Source organism: Salmo trutta, chromosome 8 (assembly GCF_901001165.1).
Source record: "Salmo trutta chromosome 8, fSalTru1.1, whole genome shotgun sequence".
NCBI classification, from domain to species: domain Eukaryota; kingdom Metazoa; phylum Chordata; class Actinopteri; order Salmoniformes; family Salmonidae; genus Salmo; species Salmo trutta.
This window is the reverse complement of record NC_042964.1, coordinates 19,214,301-19,231,800: the sequence shown is the minus strand read 5'-3', so window position 1 is coordinate 19,231,800 and position 17,500 is coordinate 19,214,301. Positions and strand designations below refer to the sequence as shown.

At 44.9% G+C, this 17,500-nt stretch overlaps 1 protein-coding gene across 1 annotated transcript in view; it reads right to left on the bottom strand.

Moving 5' to 3' along the window:
* Positions 1-3,294, bottom strand: part of LOC115199245 (lysine-specific demethylase 6B) — a 56,770-nt gene extending 53,476 nt beyond the window's left edge. Inside the window, exon 1 of the mRNA XM_029761868.1 lies at positions 3,117-3,294. The gene's annotated coding sequence lies outside the window, so the exon portion shown is untranslated. The remainder of the gene's footprint in view (positions 1-3,116) is intronic.
* Between the last annotated feature and the right edge of the window lie 14,206 nt (positions 3,295-17,500).

Below are 17,500 nucleotides of genomic sequence, written 5' to 3'. Positions count from 1 at the left end.
AAGTGTATATATATAACAAACACCCACAGCTTATGGCCGGAGGGCCAGTGTCCAACTATATATCAGACACCCACAGCTTATGGCCGGAGGGCCAGTGTCCCAACTATATATCAGACACCCACAGCTTATGGCCGGAGGGCCAGTGTCCCAACTATATATCAGACACCCACAGCTTATGGCCGGAGGGCCAGTGTCCCAACTATATATCAGACACCCACAGCTTATGGCCGGAGGGCCAGTGTCCAACTATATATCAGACACCCACAGCTTATGGCCGGAGGGCCAGTGTCCAACTATATATCAGACACCCACAGCTTATGGCCGGAGGGCCAGTGTCCCAACTATATATCAGACACCCACAGCTTATGGCCGGAGGGCCAGTGTCCCAACTATATATCAGACACCCACAGCTTATGGCCGGAGGGCCAGTGTCCAACTATATATCAGACACCCACAGCTTATGGCCGGAGGGCCAGTGTCCAACTATATATCAGACACCCACAGCTTATGGCCGGAGGGCCAGTGTCCAACTATATATCAGACACCCACAGCTTATGGCCGGAGGGCCAGTGTCCAACTATATATCAGACACCCACAGCTTATGGCCGGAGGGCCAGTGTCCAACTCAGTCTCCCTCCTTCCATCCCTCCATACCTCACACCTGCTGAGGCCCACAGCAAGGTCATACACCTCAATTACCCTCTACAGAGAGAGGGGGAGGAGGGAGAGAGAGAAGGATGGGTGGGTGGAGGGGCGGTACAGAGAGCTAGGTGTGGAAGGAGGAAGAGAGAGAGAGAGAGACCATGGGGATAGAGCGATAGAGCGAGAGAGAGAGAAAGAAGGCGGGGAAGTCAGATTTCACGCTATCTTGAGCACCGGCTCGCACGCCCCAATGATTCCTGTCATTTTATTTATGACGCCAAATGTTCAGCACCCGCTCTCCTCTCACTCTCCTTCCCTCTTTCTCTCCCCGATCCTTTCTTTCTCTTCCTCGCTGAGTGTATAGACAGCCATGTCCGTTTAAGCCTTCCACCTCTTCAATCACAGCTCCCCGCGATCCACAACTCATCCATATAATACAGCAGCTGTATACTAAACCTCTCATCATGAAGAACTACAGTCTTCACGTGAACAGCAGAGCTTCTAAATGGGAGATTACAGAAATGATGAGCGTTTCATTTCTCAGCGGTAAGATAATGAACGCCTCACGTTACAGCTATTGATTAAATAGACATGATTAGCCCTTTACACTCGTGGGAATTGGCCAATGTGGATGGGGCTAAATTGCGATGTTTCTTACAGAGGAAAGCATATGCATAACCCGGCAGCAGTTTGGAGATAATGGGGAAATGGTTCGACTAAAGGTTCGCCAGACACAAGACGGTATCCAAACACCACATGGTTGATTTTACGTGCCTTTTACATTTACTGTACTTTTTGATCACGAAATCTGAAAAATACTCTGGATACGCTCAGTAACAGCAAATAATATTCTGGGGAAACGTTGGGTAGGTGCAGCATAAGAGAAAACAACAAGGGTTGAGCGAGAGGTCTAACTGTAGTCTCCAAGTGGACACACACACCTCTCCAAACTGGGCACAGTCCCCTAAATCATTTCAACGCACTTTCATGACTCAAAGAAGAGTCTTCAACTATAAGGTGCTTTTTGAGCTCTCCTAGCTGTGCCCGTTGAGGAACCAGAGGAAGCACACTTGCAGTTGTTTTGTTTGGAACACAGCCCTTCATCCCTGCCAACACACAATTTACACAATCCAAAAACGGTCCATTGTAACTCGCAATCTGGGTCAGGTAGGCATCATGTGAAGGTGTGTTCTACTGCGAACCTGCCTTCTAAATGATCAAATACCATCTTACAGTGTTAGGTTTTCCACAAGGCAAGTCGGAGAAGCAGAACATCATTTTGGTGCGCATAGAATGGAGTCAGGAGAGCGTTGACATGCGACAAACACAGGCTCGTCCTGTTCCCAACAAGCCAGGGTAGAACGCCATGCCCTCTTGTAACTGTGGATCAAACATAGTGATCATAAACGTCGACACTGTATACGACGTGAGTTTTATGACATGGAAATGTGATGTGCACATTTGGACTCGCGGGTGTTTGGTTCGCTTGTGTGGCATCAAATCGGTATTTATTACTATTATAACACGGAGTCGTCTCTTCATTTTCAGCATGTCCCTCGCTCGGACAACAAAACCCTTGCAAAGGTTGCTCAATTAGCGGGAGGGATGGGGTGGGGGGGCGACCTCTCGTCTCTCGCAAGGTGCTCAAGTTTATAACGGCTGTCAGTCAAAACTCGTACGGAGCTGTGAAGCGGAGACCCTGAGCTCTGACGTCGAGTAGAGCGTGTCACTGCACAACCACTGCTTTCCAATTCAGAGAGACGGGAGGGAAGATAAGGGTGAGGGTCAAGGGGAGTAGAGTGAGAGGGGAGGGAGTAGGGGATGAAAGAAGAGATGCAGACAGTCAAGAGAGGGGGGAGAGAGAGGGGGAGAGAGGGGTGAGAAAGGGGGAGAGAGGGTCTTGAGGTCTGCTCCTTGATCCAAAGGAGTGGGATCAGGTTACGTTGTCTGAGAGGAGACAGACAAGCCTGCAGACACACACACACACACACACACACACACACACACACACACACACACTGTGAGCGAGAGAGGTCACAGTGCACCCGTTGCCCTCCACACACACATGCTTGTGAAAACAAACACACACACACACACACACACACACACACACACACACACACACACACACACACACACACACACACACACACACACAGACACACACACACACTCAGACAGACTTTCTCTCGCAAACACTCACCAGAGCTAAGCACGCACACAAAGTACAGTGGTAACACATCTCTCACTGACACACAAACACACTTCTTCATTGTCAAAAACACACAAGATTCCCTCCTACCTCCACACAACCACACCTTCACACACACACCTCAGTAACTACCTACGAGTCAAAACGCTTAATACGCCAACAAATAAAGACTTCTCAGACCATTCTAACCGAATAACAGAATATAATAGAATATATATATACTGGAAAACAATGTGAGTAATATTCAGAGAACAAGTTGTACCTGACAGCTCAGCGTTGCCTGTCGTCTAGCAGTGTGTGTTCTCCGGATACAGTAACCAGGCAGCTATTTACAGTCAGAGTGGTGTTATCTCAGCCGTTACACAACACAACCTAACTAGGGGTCAGAGTGCACTGGAGAACTGGACTAGACTGGCACACAAACACACAGAACACAGAGAGACAAAGGTTGCATACCAAAGGGCACTCTATTCCCTATTTCATGCACTACTTTTGACCAGGGCCCAAAGTGCACCATATAAGGAATAGGTTGCCATTTGGGATGCAATCAATGTTCTACTATACAGTCACGTGAGGAATAGGGAGGAGAGAGGGAGAGGGAAAGGGAGGGAGAAGAAAAAGAGAACGAACAAGTGTCCTTGTTGTACAATGTCCTTGTTCTATGTTGAAAGTCTCTTGAAATCCAATGTATTATTATCATCATTATCATTATCATTCTTCTTCTTATCATTATCATAATTATTATTATTCTCATTATTATTCTCATTATCATTCTCATTATTATTATTATTATTAGGTGGCTAGAAAATGGAGGAGTAGATAGGAGAGTGTAAAGGGTAGGAGAGTGTAAAGACAAGGAGAAGAGGAAAGAACAGAAACACAAATAACAGCAAAGCCTGCCCATCAACATGACATACCACATGCATGTTACACACCACAATAGGAACTTTGATGCCCCTCCCCCACCCATGACCCCAATCTGACCCCTCTCTCCTCTCTGATCACGGTAATCACAAGCATCAATCCTCTCCTCCCCTCGCTGCCCCCCCTCTCCTCCTCCTCTCCCCCTCTCCTCCCTCCTCCTCTCCTCCCCTCTCCTCCTCCTCTCCCCCTCTCCTCCCCTCGCTGCCCTCCTCCTCTCCTCCCCTCGCTGCCCTCCTCCTCCTCTCCTCCCCTCGCTGCCCTCCTCCTCCTCCCTCCATCTCTGGTAACGTAATCAGGTCAATCCATTACTGATGACTCCTTGCTGTCCCCAGTCCACCTGGCCATGCTGCTGCTCCAGTTTCAACTGTTCTGCCTGCGGCTACGGAACCCTGACCTGTTCACCGGACGTGCTTGTTGCACCCTCGACAACTACAATGATTATTATTATTTGACCATGCTGGTCATTTATGAACATTTTAACATCTTGACCATGTTCTGTTATAATATCCACCCGGCACAGCCAGAAGAGGACTGGCCACCCCTCATAGCCTGGTTCCTCTCTAGGTTTTTGGCCTTTCTAGGGAGTTTTTCCTAGGGAGTTTTTCCTAGCCACCGTGCCTCTTTCACATGCTTTGCTTGCTGTTTGGGGTTTTAGGCTGGGTTTCTGTACAGCACTTTGAGATTTCAGCTGATATACGAAGGGCTATATAAATAAATTTGATTTGATTTGATTAAACAAACAGGCTTATCGATTAGAGCATCTCAGGGGTGACCTCAAGGTCACAGGGGTGACATGGAGGTCATGGGCAGAGGGGTTGGGACCATCTGCGGCGCGCACGCACATTCTGTTCTCCACAACCATGACCTAATCTACACCTATGATGCAGAACCCTGCACGCACACACACAAACAAGGGGGAGGTCAAAGGTCGATGAGGCAATGTGTCATCTGGTGTGCGTGTGTTTATGTACAGTACGTGTGTATGTGTGTAAGGTGCTTCATCATAGGTATAGAGTAGGTAATGGTTGTAGAGGGCAGGGTGGGTGAGTTACACTGGTCTAGGATGAGGGAGTCACTAGAGCAGTGTGATGATGCAACACAAGATTGCTCTGGTCAGGCACAAACTGTGTGCAAAGTACAGGAGACATACAGTACCAGTCAAAAGTTAGAACACCTACTCATTCAAGGGTTTTTCTTTATTTTTACTATTTTCCACATTGTAGAATAACAGTGAAGACATCAAAACTATGAAATAACACATGGAATCATGTAGCAACCAAAACAAATCAAAATATATTTTATATTCTTCAAAGTAGCCACCCTTTGCCTTGATGACAGCTTTGCACACTCTTGGCATTCTCTCAACCAGCTTCCCCTGGAATGCTTTTCCAACAGTGTTGAAGGAGTTCCCACATATGCTGAGCATCAACTCATCCCAAACCATCTCAATTGGGTTGAGGTCGGGTGATTGTGGAGGCCAGGTCATCTGATGCAGCACTCCATCACTCTACTTCTTGGTCAAATAGCCCTTACACAGCCTAGAGGTGTGTTTTGGGTCATTGTCCTGTTGAAAAACAAATGATAGTCCCACTAAGTGCAAACCAGATGGGATGGCGTATCGCGGCAGAATGTTGTGGTAGCCATGTTGGTTAAGTGTGCCTTGAATTATAAATTAATCATGACAGTGTCACCAGCAAAGCACCCCCATACTACCAAACCTCCTCCTCCATGCTTCACGGTGGGAACCACACATGCCAGAGATCACCCATTCACCGACTCTGCATATCACAAAGACACAGTGGAAGGAATCAAAAATCAAAAATTGGTACTCATCAGACCAAAGGACAGATTTCCACCATTCTAATGTCCATTGCTTGTGTTTCTTGGGCCAAGCAAGTACAGTGCCTTGCAAAAGTGTTCACCCCCCTTGGCATTTTTCCTATTTTGTTGCATTACAACCTGTAATTTAAATTGATTTTTATTTGGATTTCATGTAATGGACATACAGAAAATAGTCCGAATTGGTGAAGTGAAATGAAAAAAATTACTTATTTAAATAAATTCTAAGAATTAAAAACGTAAAAGGTGCGTGCATATCTATTCACCACCTTTGCTATGAAGCCCCTAAATAAGATCTGGTGCAACCAATTACTTTCAAAAGTCACAATTTGTTAAATAAAGTCCACCTGTGTGCAATCTAAGTGTCACATGATCTGTCACATGATCTCAGTGTATATTCACCTGTTCTGAAAGACCCCAGAGTCTGCAACACCAATAAGCAAGGGGCACCACCAGGCAAGCGGCACTATGAAGACCAAGGAGCTCTCTACAGATCAGGGTTGGTTTATAAAAAATATCCGAAACTTTGAACATCCCATGGAACACTATTAAATCCATTATAAAAAAATGGAAAGAATATGGCACCACAAGAAACCTGCCAAGAGAGGGCCGCCCACCAAAACTCACGGACCAGGCAAGGAGGGCATTAATCAGAGAGGCAACAAAGAGACCAAAGATAACCCTGAAGGAGCTGCAAAGCTCCACAGCGGAGATTAGAGTATCTGTCCATAGGACCACTTTATGCCGTACACTCCACAGAGCTGGGCTTTACAGAAGAGCGGCCAGAAAAAAGCATTTGCTTAAAGAAACAAATAAGAAAACACATTTGGTGTTCACCAAAAGGCATGTGGGATACTCCCCAAACATATGGAAGAAGGTACTCTGGTCAGATGAGACTAAAATGTTGCTTTTTGGCCATCAAGGAAAACGCTATGTGTGGCGCAAACCCAACACCTCACATCACCCCGAGAACACCATCCCCACAGTGAAGCATGGTGGTGGCAGCATCATGCTGTGGGGATGTTTTTCATTGGCAGGGACTGGGAAACTGGTCAGAATTGAAGGAATGATGGATGGCGCTAAATACAGGGAAATTCTTGAGGGAAACCTGTTTCAGTCTTCCAGAGATTTGAGAGTGAGACAGAGGTTCACCTTCCAGCAAGACAATGACCTTAAGCATAATGCTAAAGCATCACTTGAGTGGTTTAAGGGGAAACATTTAAATGTCTTGGAATGGCCTAGTCAAAGCCCAGACCTCAATCCAATTGGTTCCGCTGTACACCAGCGGAACCCATCCAACTTCAAGGAGCTGGAGCAGCTTTGTCTTGAAGAATAGGCAAAGATCCCAGTGGCTAGATGTGACAAGCTTATAGAGACATACCCCAAGAGACTTGCAGCTGTAATTGCTGCAAAAGGTGGCTCTACAAAGTATTGACTTTGGGGTGGTGAATAGTTATGCATGCTCAAGTTTTCAGTTTTTTGGTCTTATTTCTTGTTTGTTTCACAATAAAAAATATTTTGCATCTTCGGAGTGGTAGGCATGTTGTGTAAATCAAATAATACAACTCCCCCCCAAAATCAATTTTAATTCCAGGTTGTAAGGCAACAAAATAGGAAAAATGCCAAGGGGGGTGAATACTTCCGCAAGCCACTGTATCTTCTTCTTATTGTTGTCTTTTAGTAGTGGTTTCTTTGCAGCAATTCAACCATGAAGGCCTGATTCATGCAGTCTTCTCTGAACAGTTGAAGTTGAGATGTGTCTGATACTTAAACTCTGTGAAGCATTTATTTGGACTGCAATTCTTAAGGCTGGTAACTCTAATGAACGTATCCTCTGCAGCAGAGGTAACTCTGGGTCTTCCTTTCCTGTGGTGGTCCTCATGAGTGCCAGTTTCATCATAGCGCTTGATGTTTTTTGCGACTGCACTTGAAGAAACTTTAAAGTTCTTGAAATGTTCCTGATTGACTGACCTTCATGTCTTAAAGTAATGATGGATGGTCGTTTCGCTTTGATTATTTGAGCTGTTCTTGCCATAATATGGAATTGGTCTTTTACCAAATAGGGCTATCTTCTGTATACCACCCCTACCTTGTCACAACACAACTGATTGGCTCAAACGCATTAAGAAGGAAAGAAATTCCACAATTTAACTTTTAACAAGGCACACATGTTAATTGAAATGCATTCCAGGTGACTACATCATGAAGCTGGTTGAGAGAATGCCAAGTGTGTGCAAAGCTGTCATCAAGGCAAAGGGTGGCTACTTTGAAGAATCTAAAATCTAAAATAGATTTGTTTAACACTTTTTTGGTTACTACATGATTCCATATGTGTTATTTCATAGTTTTGATGTCTTCACTATTATTCTACAATGTAGAAAATAGTAAAAATAAAGAAAAACCCTTGAATGAGTAGGTGTGCCCAAACTTTTTACTGGTACTGTACCTATCATTGCACTTACACACGCGTACAAGAATGCGCACACACACACGCACACACACACACACACTCACACACACACACACACACACACACACACACACACACACACACACACACACACACACACACACACACACACGTAAACAAGAAAAACGTTTACTCAAAAATGCTGGTTTGGGCTGGTCCAACCTGATGAGAAACAACAGTCATAAACAAAGGAAGGAGAGAAAAGAGGGAGAGAGAAAAAAGAGAATTACAGAGAGGAGTAAAAACACAGAGCATGGACGACAGACGGTGTGTGTGTGTGTCTGTTGTATAACGTTTGTAGATTTTGTTAAGGGCAATCCCACTCAATTACGCTCTGATGTTCCACTTCAAAAATATTACCAAACAAAAAACATTGATTTCAAAGTTGAACAAACCATCCACAATGACAAAAACACCTTTAGAGGAAGAACTGTGCAGATGCTAAGTTTGGTAACAGAATTTCGGTAAAATCTCCCATGTGACCATGTTTTAAAAAAAAAACTCTTAAATATATACTTTGAATAAAGATTCATATGTCAGCTATGACATGACAGCTTGAGTTAGAAAAAATCTATTTTGGTTATTGAACTAGATCTGCTACCAGAACTACATCCTGATCTCTACTATACCGAAATGAATAATTATGAATCTCAATCTCCCGGTTGATGTATTCTGAATAGGTACACAAAGGTAGAAATATGTAATATCCTCCTTAGCATATTTGGGTATTATTCTACACACTGGCTGTAATTCGAATGAGCTCCCCCCCCAAACAAGACCAGATTTGGTTGGTCCGTACTAGGGCTGTGGCGATCACTAAATGTCGTCAGCCGGTGATTGTCAAGCTAAAAAAATGTCAGTCTCACGGTAATTGACCGTTAATTAACATAAACACATCTCCTGGCTTCTTACAAGCCACTGATGCAGACCTTTGGAACATCTACCTTTTAAAAAGTCTAATAAATCCTTGTAATATAGCCTACACCTTCACAATAAATCCATTATTTATTTTAGACAGGTCTAGAGGCATGATATGAAGAAAATGTAGTCTATTTCAGAAGAACAGAATAGCATACTCTGAGTTGTCCTTATGTTGGGTCCTGATCTGGCTATGCCATATGGCTGTGGGCTACACTAGTTCATTTAGCAGACAGGATTTGCTTAGAATTCCAAAGCATTATTTGATATTATTTTATAGTATGAAGAATACAATTGAATACAGCTGAATAAAATAGAAAGGATATTTTCTCCAAATGATTTGGGGGAGTGCGCACATGTGGCTATTCTGTGTTGAGCGGTTAACAAAGAAATAGGTACTCCTATATGCTTAATTTAGAGTTATTGATGTAACTTTAGCTGTTCTACAAACGTTGTTTGTTTAGATTTTTAATACATTGTAAGGCTGCATGATGCATGACTCTAATGATGATTTGAAAAAAGTCGCTTGAAAGGCATGAGCTCTGCTCTGTTTTTTTGCGCAGGCTGTACACACTTCATCAGTCTCTCATTCACAATTTGATAACCACTTAATAATACCTCACATTTCCCAACAGGATCCCCTTTGCGCAGCCATAAAGCACCCTAAAAAAATCCATGCCTTTTGCAGCCCTTCTCCCTGAGTGCTGCCTGCTCCGAAGCACCTCTCACTCACATGGCTCTCCATCACGTGATTGGGTCTTTCTCACAGGCTACAAGTGAAGACAGACACATCAGGGACGCAACGATTCCAAGGTGCATATTGAAGATATTGGAAGAACTGCCCACATGTACTTTTTGTCAGCCAACAAGATGAGTAGGCCTAATGAACAGCAAATTAACTATTTACTATCCCCTATAGTACAAAAATTGACCTTTTCTATTCTGTGCGAGAAATAAATATTCTAAACATAGTCTGGGACAGTTGTGGGATGCGATAGATCCCAAATGAATACAACCACTAGCATCAAAAAAACTTTTTTACGCAATGAGTCTGATGCAGCAGATCAGAACGTTTAGCTGTTGATACACTATAAGGCTATTTCATCACATTATAAGCACAGCAATGCACACATGGTAGTAGGCTATAAGCGTGAATGTTCCATTAGAGGGAAAACACCACTATCAAAAGTGACCACACATGCATTTTGCATGTAATGCTTTTATTATAAAGGTGCATTTTTATGGTGAAAATGATCTTCCCCAAACTTGAAAATCACGCGCTGCTTAAGTTTGGGGAAGATCATTTTCACCATAAAAATGCACCTTTATAATAAAAGCATTACATGCAAAATGCATGTGTGGTCACTTTTGATAGTGGTGTTTTCCCTCTAATGGAACATTCACGCTTTTAGCCTATTGCTGTGTGGAAATTGCTGCGTTAGGCTCTACACCCGTTGTAAAAGAGGATTAATGTGCTTCCTTTTAAGAAGTTATTTGGCCACTTTAGTTGTGATACAAACCTTATCAAAACACCTTATCAAAACATATAGGCCTATGGGCTAGGCTACATGAGGTGTGCAACTATGATTAGAAAAAAGGCATTGCTTCTTGCCTTAAGCTGGGCATCATTCACAAGTGATAATATATAATTCACAAGTTATAGGCTAATATTGTCACCCATCAGACTAATCTTGGTTTAATCTTGTCTTTACATATACTAAATAATATATGTGTGAAATGTGTTTTGATTTAGAACGGACCATTATCATGCCCCTGTATAGAAACAGGGGCAGGGGAAAAAAATTAAAAGTACATCTATGTACTGAAATAGCGAATGGAGGACGCTTTTCCTGGGGTTCATTTTCATGTCAGCCAGGTAGGCTACACCTGTCGTAAAGATAAGCAATGTGCTTAATATTTGCTTAATATTAGGAATGTTGAGAAATAAATCTAAAAAGCCTATAGAAAGCTGATGGTATATACTGTTCTCTACTGTACTATACTGTTCTCTACTGTACTATACTGTACTCCACTGTACTATACTGTACTCCACTGTACTATACTGTACTCCACTGTACTTTACTGTACTGTACTATACTGTACTCCACTGTACTATACTGTACTCCACTGTACTATACTGTTCTGTACTCCACTGTACTATACTGTATTCCACTGTACTATACTGTACTGTACTCCACTGTACTATACTGTTCTGTACTCCACTGTACTATACTGTACTCCACTGTACTATACTGTACTCCACTGTACTATACTATACTGTACTCCACTGTACTATACTGTTCTGTACTATACTGTACTCCCCTGTACTATATTATACTGTACTCCACTGTACTATACTGTTCTGTACTCCACTGTACTATACTGTACTCCACTGTACTATACTGTACTCCACTGTACTATACTGTACTATACTCCACTGTACTATACTGTTCTGTACTCCACTGTACTATACTGTACTCCACTGTACTATACTGTTCTGTACTCCACTGTACTATACTCCACTGTACTATACTGTTCCGTACTCCACTGTACTATACTGTTCTCTACTGTACTATACTGTTCTCTACTGTACTGTGCTATACTGTTCTCTACTGTACTATACTGTTCTCTACTGTACTGTGCTATACTGAACTGTGCTATACTGTTCTCTACTGTGCTATACTGTTCTCCACTGTACTATACTGTTCTCTACTGTACTGTGCTATACTGTTCTCTACTGTACTATACTGTTCCGTACTCCACTGTACTATACTGTTCTCTACTGTACTCCACTGTACTATACTGTTCTGTACTCCACTGTACTCCACTATACTATACTGTTCCGTACTCCACTGTACTATACTGTTCTGTACTGTACTGTGATGTCCAAACTTGTGAAACATAGACCTCTATGATTGGTTCAGATTTGGTCCGGCCAGGGCGGACTGACCAAATTTCGACTACTTTTCAATGTCTCGGACATCCGGTGTCAGTCGGTGCTCAGCGGGTGAGGATGTTTGTCAGTCGGTGCTCAGCGGGTGAGGATGTTTGTCAGTCGGTGCTCAGCGGGTGAGGATGTTTGTCAGTCGGTGCTCAGCGGGTGAGGATGTTTGTCAGTCGGTGCTCAGCGGGTGAGGATGTTTGTCAGTCGGTGCTCAGCGGGTGAGGATGTTTGTCAGTCGGTGCTCAGCGGGTGAGGATGTTTGTCAGTCGGTGCTCAGCGGGTGAGGATGTTTGTCAGTCGGTGCTCAGCGGGTGAGGATGTTTGTCAGTCGGTGCTCAGCGGGTGAGGATGGTTGTCAGTCGGTGCTCAGAGGGTGAGGATGGTTGTCAGTCGGTGCTCAGCGGGTGAGGATGTTTGTCAGTCGGTGCTCAGCGGGTGAGGATGTTTGTCAGTCGGTGCTCAGCGGGTGAGGATGTTTGTCAGTCGGTGCTCAGCGGGTGAGGATGTTTGTCAGTCGGTGCTCAGCGGGTGAGGATGTTTGTCAGTCGGTGCTCAGCGGGTGAGGATGTTTGTCAGTCGGTGCTCAGCGGGTGAGGATGTTTGTCAGTCGGTGCTCAGCGGGTGAGGATGTTTGTCAGTCGGTGCTCAGCGGGTGAGGATGTTTGTCAGTCGGTGCTCAGCGGGTGAGGATGTTTGTCAGTCGGTGCTCAGCGGGTGAGGATGTTTGTCAGTCGGTGCTCAGCGGGTGAGGATGTTTGTCAGTCGGTGCTCAGCGGGTGAGGATGTTTGTAAGTCGGTGCTCAGCGGGATGTTTGTTGCAGTAAATGGAAACACAGGGGGCTCATGGGTAGGTGTCAGTAAGAGCTGGGAGAGGTGACAATACCTGGAGAGAGAGAAGAGAGAAAGAGAGAGAGAAGAGAGAGAGGCAGAGAGAGAGAGAGAGAGAGAGAGAGAGAGAGAGAGAGAGAGAGAGGCAGAGAAAGAGAAGAGAGAGGCAGAGAGAGAGAAGAGAGAGGCAGAGAGAGAGAGAGAGGCAGAGAGAGAGAGAGAGGCAGAGAGAGAGAGAGAGAGAGAATTCAATTGCAATAATTCCATTACTGGTTTGAATGACTTTATGGGGGGGTTCGGTGTTATGTGTTAGCTAGTAAGTGTTTGTGTATTCATAAAAAGAACAAACCGATACAAATCAAAAGCAACCAACCGTACAAAAACAGAAGAGTGCTCCACAAACGGACAATTTCAGACTAGACCAAATACAGATTCAGTCATGTTAATTATAAGCAGTAAAAATATATATATATATATATATATATATATAAAGATACAAAAATATATTGTATCTTAGCTCTTAATGCCATGAACTCTTTGTGAGTTTGCCATGGTTAAATTCCTCAGGTTTACCTTGGTTCTATTAGTAGATCATGTGTAATGGTCCGAGACTTCCAAATGAATTTAACCAAAAAGATAGTGTAGGACTATTTACGTGGACATTATTATTCTCTCCCTCTCCATCTCTCCCCCTCTCTCTCTCCCTGTCTCGCTCTCTCTCCCTCTCTGTGTCTCTCTCTCGCTCTGTATCTCCCCCCCCCCTCTCTCTCCCTGTCTCTCTCTCCCTGTCTCTCTCTCTCCCTGTCTCCTCTGTGTCTCTCTCTGTCTCTCTCTCTGTGTCTCTCTCTCGCTCCCTCTCTGTCTCTCTCTCCCTCTCTGTCGCTGTCTGTCTCTTTCTCTTAGTCTCTCGCGCTCTCTATCTATCTCTCTCTCTTGCTCTCTCCCTCTCTCCCCCTCTCTCTCCCCTCTCTCTCTCTCAAACACTCCCCATTTTGTTCCATTGACCTCTTTTCTCAACCCCCCCCACACACATGATGTAACAGACTCTAAAACATACACTCTGTTGCACAGTTAACCTTTAACAGAGAGACATAAAATCTCTCCCAGGAGCACACCAAAACGCACGCTCAACCCGTCCCAGCTGTACCACACAAACACAAACACACATATACAAATACACACTCCTCACACACTGTATGTTGTAAGGAGGGAGCGCTCCCATATTAGATGGAGAGCGAGGGAGAGAGTAAAGGGGTGTAGGTAATAAGTGATGTGTGTGTGTACAGAGATGTCCCTACTGTGACTTGGTGATGTGTAGAGTGTGTGTGTGTGTGTACAGAGATGTCCCTACCGTGACTTGGTGATGTGTAGAGTGTGTGTGTGTGTGTGTACAGAGATGTCCCTACCGTGACTTGGTGATGTGTAGAGTGTGTGTGTGTGTGTACAGAGATGTCCCTACTGTGACTTGGTGATGTGTAGAGTGTGTGTGTGTGTACAGAGATGTCCCTACTGTGACTTGGTGATGTGTAGAGTGTGTGTGTGTGTACAGAGATGTCCCTACCGTGACTTGGTGATGTGTAGAGTGTGTGTGTGTGTGTACAGAGATGTCCCTACCGTGACTTGGTGATGTGTAGTGTGTGTGTGTGTGTGTACAGAGATGTCCCTACTGTGACTTGGTGATGTGTAGAGTGTGTGTGTGTGTACAGAGATGTCCCTACCGTGACTTGGTGATGTGTAGAGTGTGTGTGTGTGTGTACAGAGATGTCCCTACCGTGACTTGGTGATGTGTAGTGTGTGTGTGTGTGTGTACAGAGATGTCCCTACTGTGACTTGGTGATGTGTAGAGTGTGTGTGTGTGTACAGAGATGTCCCTACCGTGACTTGGTGATGTGTAGAGTGTGTGTGTGTGTGTGTACAGAGATGTCCCTACCGTGACTTGGTGATGTGTAGAGTGTGTGTGTGTGTGTACAGAGATGTCCCTACTGTGACTTGGTGATGTGTAGAGTGTGTGTGTGTGTGTACAGAGATGTCCCTACTGTGACTTGGTGATGTGTAGAGTGTGTGTGTGTGTACAGAGATGTCCCTACCGTGACTTGGTGATGTGTAGAGTGTGTGTGTGTGTGTACAGAGAGTGTCCCTACCGTGACTTGGTGATGTGTAGTGTGTGTGTGTGTGTGTACAGAGATGTCCCTACTGTGACTTGGTGATGTGTAGAGTGTGTGTGTGTGTACAGAGATGTCCCTACCGTGACTTGGTGATGTGTAGAGTGTGTGTGTGTGTGTACAGAGATGTCCCTACCGTGACTTGGTGATGTGTAGTGTGTGTGTGTGTGTGTACAGAGATGTCCCTACTGTGACTTGGTGATGTGTAGAGTGTGTGTGTGTGTGTGTACAGAGATGTCCCTACCGTGACTTGGTGATGTGTAGAGTGTGTGTGTGTGTGTGTACAGAGATGTCCCTACTGTGACTTGGTGATGTGTAGAGTGTGTGTGTGTGTGTACAGAGATGTCCCTACCGTGACTTGGTGATGTGTAGAGTGTGTGTGTGTGTGTACAGAGATGTCCCTACCGTGACTTGGTGATGTGTAGTGTGTGTGTGTGTGTGTACAGAGATGTCCCTACTGTGACTTGGTGATGTGTAGAGTGTGGTGTGTGTGTGTACAGAGATGTCCCTACTGTGACTTGGTGATGTGTAGTGTGTGTGTGTGTGTGTACAGAGATGTCCCTACTGTGACTTGGTGATGTGTAGTGTGTGTGTGTGTGTGTACAGAGATGTCCCTACTGTGACTTGGTGATGTGTAGAGTGTGTGTGTGTGTGTACAGAGATGTCCCTACCGTGACTTGGTGATGTGTAGAGTGTGTGTGTGTGTGTACAGAGATGTCCCTACTGTGACTTGGTGATGTGTAGAGTGTGTGTGTGTGTGTGTACAGAGATGTCCCTACCGTGACTTGGTGATGTGTAGTGTGTGTGTGTGTGTGTACAGAGATGTCCCTACCGTGACTTGGTGATGTGTAGTGTGTGTGTGTGTGTGTACAGAGATGTCCCTACCGTGACTTGGTGATGTGTAGTGTGTGTGTGTGTGTGTACAGAGATGTCCCTACTGTGACTTGTGATGTGTAGAGTGTGTGTGTGTGTGTACAGAGATGTCCCTACTGTGACTTGGTGATGTGTAGTGTGTGTGTGTGTGTGTACAGAGATGTCCCTACTGTGACTTGGTGATGTGTAGAGTGTGTGTGTGTGTGTACAGAGATGTCCCTACTGTGACTTGGTGATGTGTAGTGTGTGTGTGTGTGTGTACAGAGATGTCCCTACCGTGACTTGGTGATGTGTAGTGTGTGTGTGTGTGTGTACAGAGATGTCCCTACCGTGACTTGGTGATGTGTAGAGTGTGTGTGTGTGTGTACAGAGATGTCCCTACTGTGACTTGGTGATGTGTAGTGTGTGTGTGTGTGTGTACAGAGATGTCCCTACTGTGACTTGGTGATGTGTAGAGTGTGTGTGTGTGTGTACAGAGATGTCCCTACCGTGACTTGGTGATGTGTAGAGTGTGTGTGTGTGTGTACAGAGATGTCCCTACTGTGACTTGGTGATGTGTAGAGTGTGTGTGTGTGTGTGTACAGAGATGTCCCTACTGTGACTTGGTGATGTGTAGAGTGTGTGTGTGTGTGTGTACAGAGATGTCCCTACCGTGACTTGGTGATGTGTAGTGTGTGTGTGTGTGTGTACAGAGATGTCCCTACCGTGACTTGGTGATGTGTAGAGTGTGTGTGTGTGTGTACAGAGATGTCCCTACTGTGACTTGGTGATGTGTAGAGTGTGTGTGTGTGTGTGTACAGAGATGTCCCTACTGTGACTTGGTGATGTGTAGAGTGTGTGTGTGTGTGTGTACAGAGATGTCCCTACCGTGACTTGGTGATGTGTAGTGTGTGTGTGTGTGTGTACAGAGATGTCCCTACTGTGACTTGGTGATGTGTAGAGTGTGTGTGTGTGTGTGTACAGAGATGTCCCTACCGTGACTTGGTGATGTGTAGTGTGTGTGTGTGTGTGTACAGAGATGTCCCTACTGTGACTTGGTGATGTGTAGAGTGTGTGTGTGTGTGTACAGAGATGTCCCTACTGTGACTTGGTGATGTGTAGAGTGTGTGTGTGTGTGTGTACAGAGATGTCCCTACCGTGACTTGGTGATGTGTAGAGTGTGTGTGTGTGTGTACAGAGATGTCCCTACTGTGACTTGGTGATGTGTAGAGTGTGTGTGTGTGTGTACAGAGATGTCCCTACTGTGACTTGGTGATGTGTAGTGTGTGTGTGTGTGTGTACAGAGATGTCCCTACTGTGACTTGGTGATGTGTAGTGTGTGTGTGTGTGTGTACAGAGATGTCCCTACCGTGACTTGGTGATGTGTAGAGTGTGTGTGTGTGTGTACAGAGATGTCCCTACCGTGACTTGGTGATGTGTAGAGTGTGTGTGTGTGTGTACAGAGATGTCCCTACTGTGACTTGGTGATGTGTAGAGTGTGTGTGTGTGTGTACAGAGATGTCCCTACTGTGACTTGGTGATGTGTAGAGTGTGTGTGTGTGTGTACAGAGATGTCCCTACCGTGACTTGGTGATGTGTAGAGTGTGTGTGTGTGTGTGTACAGAGATGTCCCTACTGTGACTTGGTGATGTGTAGAGTGTGTGTGTGTGTGTACAGAGATGTCCCTACCGTGACTTGGTGATGTGTAG